Below are 7,614 nucleotides of genomic sequence, written 5' to 3' on the forward strand. Positions count from 1 at the left end.
GTATCATCCACATATAATATATTTTGTTTGTTCACATATAACTTCAAACACAACTAGTCTCCTTCACATGCACGGCACTAGCTAGAAGGTTAAATAAAATATGGCAGGAAGATTAATGGTAGCAGGCTGTATCTCCATATACAGGGTGGGCCAATGAAAACAAATCAGCAGAGTTATCGTGTTCATCCAAGCAAATCACTCAGACAGGTGGATTTTATTTTCAAGGGGGACAACTTTTGCAATAAAGTTTTTGTGATTCTGAATACAACAGACAACAAAAAATTTTAAAAACTCATTCATTTTTTATTAACTAAACAAACATTTATCTATATCTATATCTATACTAATACTAGCAGACCCCGCCAATATATAAATAAAAATGTAATGTTCGTTTATTCCTACTGATTCCTTTGAAATTTTGACACAATGCTGCATTTGAATATGCACGTGTTTTTATATAATATACATGTCGAAATTCCCTCCGGGAGATGGACAGGATTAAGGCTTACCATAAAGAACTCTGCTTTTATTTATACTATTTTAGATGCATTTTTTTGCGTTTTTGATTGCGTTTTAATAGGGTACGTCAAGAAAATGTACACTAAGGGATTTTTCAATATTCCCCCTGTGGGGGAGAGGGACAGGATTAAGGCTTACTGTGAAGAACTTGGCTTCTATTATACTATTTCAGATGCGTTTTTGATTGCGTTTTAATAGGGTACGTCAAGAAAATGTACACTAAGGGATTTTTCAATATTCCCCCTGTGGGGGAGAGGGACAGGATTAAGGCTTACTGTGAAGAACTTGGCTTCTATNAAAAAAACTAATTAGTTAAATAATTCTAGTTTGTTTTTGCTTTGTTGTGCATGTAATATATTAAATAGAAAAGATAGACAGAAATAAAGACATAAATGTAATGGATGTAATGTGATATTAAATGAAATGTACATACTTTAATAAAAATTGAATATTCAGGTAGTCCCCAACTTAACAGTTCTATTTCAGGACTCTCATCATAAGTTAAACATAAAAAAAGTAATAATAATAATAGGATACATATGCATAATGTAATTATTTACTACCATAGTAAAATACAGTGACACAGCAAAACCAATGTTTAATGTTATAATTAATTAAGATATTTTATTAACATAGAAATTTATGGAGGGACAGGATTAAGGCTTACTGTGAAGAACTTGGCTTCTATTATACTATTTCAGATGCGTTTTTGATTGCGTTTTAATAGGGTACGTCAAGAAAATGTACACTAAGGGATTTTTCGAAAAATCCCAGCCCCATCTCTTTTAAATAAAGTTATTAAAGAAATTTAAAAGATTTTTTTTCTTCTAAATAAATTTAGCAACCTACCATATACAAAAAATCCCATAATAACAAGAATTTGGCTTAGATTACCTGACCCAATAAAACATGTAGAATATCTTGACTGCTTACTTTGTTTTAAATATTATAAAAACTATTGGCTTAGTCTGAGAGTCCCCAACGAAAGAACCCATAATGATACTTGTATACATACTCCATATTACCATTTATTCCTTTCTCAAAGATCAATTTTTTATTGTATAGTTGATAATTCGAGACTAATAGAAACCATATTGCATACAGATTATACTACATTTAAAAGTACCTGCAAACAAATTCTATATACAAAACAATAATTATTCATTTTATATTAACATCTATATCTTGCATCCATTTTAATTTTTTATTATTGTCACTTTTATTTTTTAATCTCCTTTATTTATGTGATTTTAATTATTTTAAATGTGTTTCTTGCATAATTTTTCTTTTATTTTTTAATTGTAAAAATAATGTGGAATATTAGTAAACATATAGTTATAACTATAACTAGTTATGTATATATTTTTATTATTTTGTAATTATTCTAGTTATCTTTAAATTATGTTGAATTATTTGTATAGTTTTTAACTTAGGTAAAATTGTTAAAATGGAGTGGAAATCAACTGTCCATGGACATCTTAATTATATAAGAAATAAATAAATTCTGACAATACTGTATTAATTTAAAATTTAAAATTCTGTTTTTTTTTTTTAAGCTAATACATAAAGTACAAATCAGAATTCTAAATATAAGAATCAGTTTTGATGCAGTTACTATAGTGATACATTGTACTGTACATTCATATAAATTATATTACAGGTTACCATATGGGAAGTTCTACGAGCACAGCGACCATCAAATACCATACAGTCGGATGAAGACCAAGCTCTTCAGAGGTAAGTGAGCCAAGAACGAACGACTAATGAAGACTAATCATATGAGGCTTGATCATTAACAAAAATATAACAAACAATTATTAGTTAANATTACTCGTTAACCTTTTACATTATTCTTTTTCACAATTTTCGGGACGTTTTTATTCTTTAAGGTTTAGCGAGTCCCTAATTCGTGCTTGTGGGGTCCCCCCCTTTTCTCGTTGCGGACTTACTTTTTTCCGCTCGGGAAGCGCAAGTGTGCGCGAGTTTTTCTACGGCGCTTTTCTTTCGTCGGTGAGTTGGTTTTTCTTCTATTTTTAAGTTCCTAAGGTGAATGGTGAGGAAACCTTCGTCCTAACAAAACATAAGCCCCAAACAAAAATAGAATAATAAGCAAAATAAAAGTAAATAAAAATAACGCTCGGACTTTGGTTCCTTACACAGTCAAGCAATAAACTTATCATTTTATTTTTGCTGATACATGTAAAAATAAATCAATGTAAAACAATGATGCTCACAGATGCAGTTCAAAACTATGGTGACTTGATGCTGAATGTAGTTCCCAGGAAAGGAACTTAAAGATCTCTCTCACTGCTCAGGGTGCACAAACTCTTAAAATGGCTTGCTGCAAAACAAACACTAAATGCTATTTTTGCTTTTTGCCTTTTTTCATAAAAGCAAACACCCTCTTTTGATTTTGTTTTGTTATCAAAAACAGAAACTAACACTCTTTCATAAAAGTGAAATGGCATAAAGCAAACTTGAGTTAGAATTGAACATAAAGAAACTTATTAGTTATTGTTATATAAAGAGTTTATTACCGTTTACATTTAATTATTGTACTATCTGCTTAGCAAGTATGACCAATTGTTTGGACTCAAACAACTAAAACTAATATATTAAAGAAATATATTTAAGTATAAGTGGTCATAAATCAGGGACTCCTACTTAATGTTAAAGTAAAACAACTTTTAACTTATTAAAAAAGTTCATGAAGAAAAACAATTTCTTCTATTATTTAAGAACTTAATGATTTCTTATGTAAGTAGCATTTTAATCTGTTTTTACAGTTCAGTTATCTTCAACAATGTTTTCAGATAATGTTCATGTTCTAGAATGTATAGCATCAAAATTTGAATAATTTAATATAATTATAAGTTTCTTATAATTATATAATCTCTGAAATATTAATAAAAATCAAAAACAATTTTTGCTGTTTTGGTATCTACGTAATAGATCATTTTCAGGATATTTTGGTATTAGATTTTATTTCAGTTTTGATGCAGTTACTATAGTGATACATTGTACTGTACATTCATATAAATTATATTACAGGTTACCATATGGGAAGTTCTACGAGCACAGCGACCATCAAATACCATACAGTCGGATGAAGACCAAGCTCTTCAGAGGTAAGTGAGCCAAGAACGAACGACTAATGAAGACTAATCATATGAGGCTTGATCATTAACAAAAATATAACAAACAATTATTAGTTAAGTAGCCAAATCATCTCAGTGATCCATCCTAATGCTGTTTATATATAACTGCTATTTTTGTGCTAATCAAATAACTATGCATATTTGTGAACTATTGTGGCCTTAAAGTAATTTTATGTAGTTATTCAAGATATACTGAATTAGCCTATCATTTTTATTTTTATGCAAATTTGATACAATATGAAATTTCTATCCATGCAAAATATGTTTCTTTGTTTATACATCTGATTTTTGTCAACGACAATCATTTATTGTGTCAATTATATCAAAGACTGTGAGTCGACTATGCTGCCTTAGGATAAAATATACAAAATAACTATTTTGGTGTCCTATTGCACCGACAATGTAGTTTATAGAACAATCTGTGATAGTAATTCATTTATATACTAGCGATTTTTAATTAGATTTTGCAAAGAGAGTTTAACTATTGTATTTTGAAAATGTTTAATATTATTGTAAAGTGTTTATAATTATTAGTAAGTAATAAATTGACTTGACTTACCATTGACAAGTTCTCTTTCCTTTTCTTTTTCAATACATATTCGTTTTTACTAATAATTCTTATCACACAAATTTCATTTTGAATTGTTTATAAAGTGTTTTGAAATAGCTTATTAAAAAAATATCCACAAAAAATTTTCTCCCATTTTATTCTGAATGATGTAAAAAATGTCCTAAGACATTGTCATTATTCTCAATGGAATCTGGATATTTATATTTCCCTCACTTTTTCATGGATTTTGAGAATTTCATAGCATATAAGTACATGTACTTTCATTGAAATGCTTAGTGCTGTTCTTATAATTCATATTGGTTGCATGTTATGTAATATATATATTAATTGTTTTTCTTTTTCTAATGTTCCTTCTTAACATCAGATGACTTGGACTTCAATATTAAATTCTGTAAGTGTTACCTATTTGAATTCATTGTTGTTTTCCTGTAAAATAAGCACTTCATTTATAAAAGTAATTTTTGACTGGCATAAAAATTATAGAATTTAAATGTTATTTTTAATAAAAAAAAAAACATTTAAATTTCTGTCATGAAATCTCATGACTTTTAACAAATGAAATTTGCTAAAAGTTGAAATAGTTTGAAAGTTAAGAAATTTTAAGTATATAAACTTTAACATATTGGCGACCAGAATATTCTTAAATCTCTTCTACAAAACCAATGACAATGTAAACTTCTATATCTTCAGGTTATGCTCACTTTAAATCTATCAAATGAATTTTGATGTTTCAATAAAAATTACTAAGGGGACACAGTACTGAATTTAAAAACATTTCATAAAGAACTGCATGCATTGTTAATGATAAAATAGCGAGGTTGAAGCCAAAGTTTTAAACGCGAAAACGTGTACATCGGACATTCAGTACCACTTTCCTGTAAGCCTAGAAGTTTGACAATGGTGTTTGGAATGCCGAGCATGATTCCACTGACTATCCAAACACCATTGTCGAACTTCTAGGCTTACAGGAAAGTGGTACTGAACATCCGACATACACATTTTCGCATTTAAAACTTTGGCCTCAACCTCGCTAATAATCTTATTGTTTAACTTAAAAAAACTAATTAGTTAAATAATTCTAGTTTGTTTTTGCTTTGTTGTGCATGTAATATATTAAATAGAAAAGATAGACAGAAATAAAGACATAAATGTAATGGATGTAATGTGATATTAAATGAAATGTACATACTTTAATAAAAATTGAATATTCAGGTAGTCCCCAACTTAACAGTTCTATTTCAGGACTCTCATCATAAGTTAAACATAAAAAAAGTAATAATAATAATAGGATACATATGCATAATGTAATTATTTACTACCATAGTAAAATACAGTGACACAGCAAAACCAATGTTTAATGTTATAATTAATTAAGATATTTTATTAACATAGAAATTTATGGACATACAATCATGTCTTGTCACCAAAAATCAAACTGAGGGAGTATTGCAATCTTTGTATGAAATTTTATTTTCATTATTAATTTTTATTTTTTGAATTTATTACAGTAGACTCTCAATAAGTCAAACTTTTTTACTTGAATTTTATTTTTGTTTTGACTTAATACATTGGTTCCATAGGAGGATGTTGTGTTTCTATAAGTTGAAGTAGTTTTGAGATCACATTTCACTAACTCAGAATTTAAGATCTGGAAACTTTATTTGAAATATTAATAAAAATCAAAAACAATTTTTGCTGTTTTGGTATCTACGTAATAGATCATTTTCAGGATATTTTGGTATTAGATTTTATTTCATATATAATTTTGTATACTTTCTTTTGCATCTTCAAGGGAATAGACTATATTCTCACAAAGTTGAAGATTGGTATTGTGTAGAATTATATCTTTGATTGCACAGTCAGAATTCTGAAATTCTGGAAAGTTTGAGAAATCAAGCATTTCCACAAAATACAAAGGCAAGTCAAAAAAGAGTAAGAATGGATTTATTACTCACAAAATATATTAGGCAGGATCCAGGTTGATACAGCCTTTTTTGTACTAGTCTCCATTGAGTTGTATGAATTTGGTCCAATGTGTCTGCCAGTCTTGGAAGACATTCTGGTAACTGTGTTTTGACATCCTCTTCAGAACCTTCTTAGAACAGCCACTAGTGAACTAAAACACTGACTCTGCAGTTCCAATTTCAGATGGAACAAATAGAAAGTCACATAGAACAAGGTTCAGGCTGTATATTGTTTGGTCTGTGGGAAAGATAATGGTGATGGAATTGTTTACTTTTTACTAACATGGAATTGTTTACCAATGTGAAGTACCATGCATACAATCACATGACAGTTTTGAAGACCTTGGCTAAAAACATCTTCAAAATTTCTGATGAAAAAGCCCTGAGTTTTTTCATCAGAAATTTTTGTCCCTTCTGTTTCAAATTATTGAGTGTCTACTTTATTAATTCACTTTAAGCTTATTATGAAGTTGAAATTAGAATGATAATTCTAGATAAGCAGCTCTTCAGAAAGTTACTTTCATTTCCACTTTGGCTACTAGTGATATACAGGTTTCTTTCACTATCCAAAAGTAGATCATTCCTGTGGAACCTTCATAAGTCAAAATGGCATAGTGAAAAACAGTTATCATTAACTCATATGGAAAACAGACATTGGATATGCGCAAAAACACCTTTCTTACCTACTCTAGCAACTTTAATTCTGAATTATTCTGAAATATAATGTGGCTGAAAATATTTTTAATTCAGAATAAAACTTACTGGAGTAAGTAAGAGAAGTGTTTTTTGTACATGTTACTGTCTATTAAAAAGTTCCAGTATATTAATTAACTACATATGAGAAATATTTTTCAGTGTTCCTAGACTCAAAATTAACCTACTAAATCCTACCAAATAACATACACAACCTAAAATAATACTCTCTCCAGTAAGTAACCTTTAAGCTAAGAAACAGTCCTCATCTCAAAAACCAATCAAACCATCCATGACTTTTTTAAATTTCATTATTACAATACTTTAATCACTATATTCATTCTTTGTATTTCAGCTTATTGAAAAGATTGGCTGATTTCTTCTTTAGTAAAAATAACTTAAAGGAATGCCATATATTGTGCATCCATCAATCCAGTTGTAAAGTACTATTTTATTTTTCCGACTTTCCAACGATTATCGACACTACTGTGTGCCGGAAATAGCCGTTCCCTAACGGGTACTTTATGCGGATTCGCGTTAGTGTGCCAGGCCTGGACTTTAAGCGTGCACCGAATTAAATAATGACAAAGTTTGTCAATAACAAAATCAAATATTTAATTAAACTTCTAGTAATAAACTATATACAGTATTTAGTAAAAATCAAACAATAATTTATTCAATGAAATTCAACAAGAATCAATCCGACAAA

The 7,614-nt window shown here is 28.9% G+C and overlaps 1 long non-coding RNA gene across 1 annotated transcript in view; it reads left to right on the plus strand.

Moving 5' to 3' along the window:
• Window positions 1-3,567: 3,567 nt before the first annotated feature.
• LOC111641251 overlaps window positions 3,568-7,614 on the plus strand; it is a 13,091-nt gene continuing 9,044 nt past the window's right edge. The window contains exon 1 of the long non-coding RNA XR_002759374.1: window positions 3,568-3,647. This is a non-coding gene — a long non-coding RNA (uncharacterized LOC111641251). The remainder of the gene's footprint in view (window positions 3,648-7,614) is intronic.

The sequence above is a fragment of the Centruroides sculpturatus genome, unplaced genomic scaffold, assembly GCF_000671375.1.
Source record: "Centruroides sculpturatus isolate CEXI.00-Female unplaced genomic scaffold, Cexi_2.0 scaffold1475, whole genome shotgun sequence".
Lineage (NCBI taxonomy): Eukaryota > Metazoa > Arthropoda > Arachnida > Scorpiones > Buthidae > Centruroides > Centruroides sculpturatus.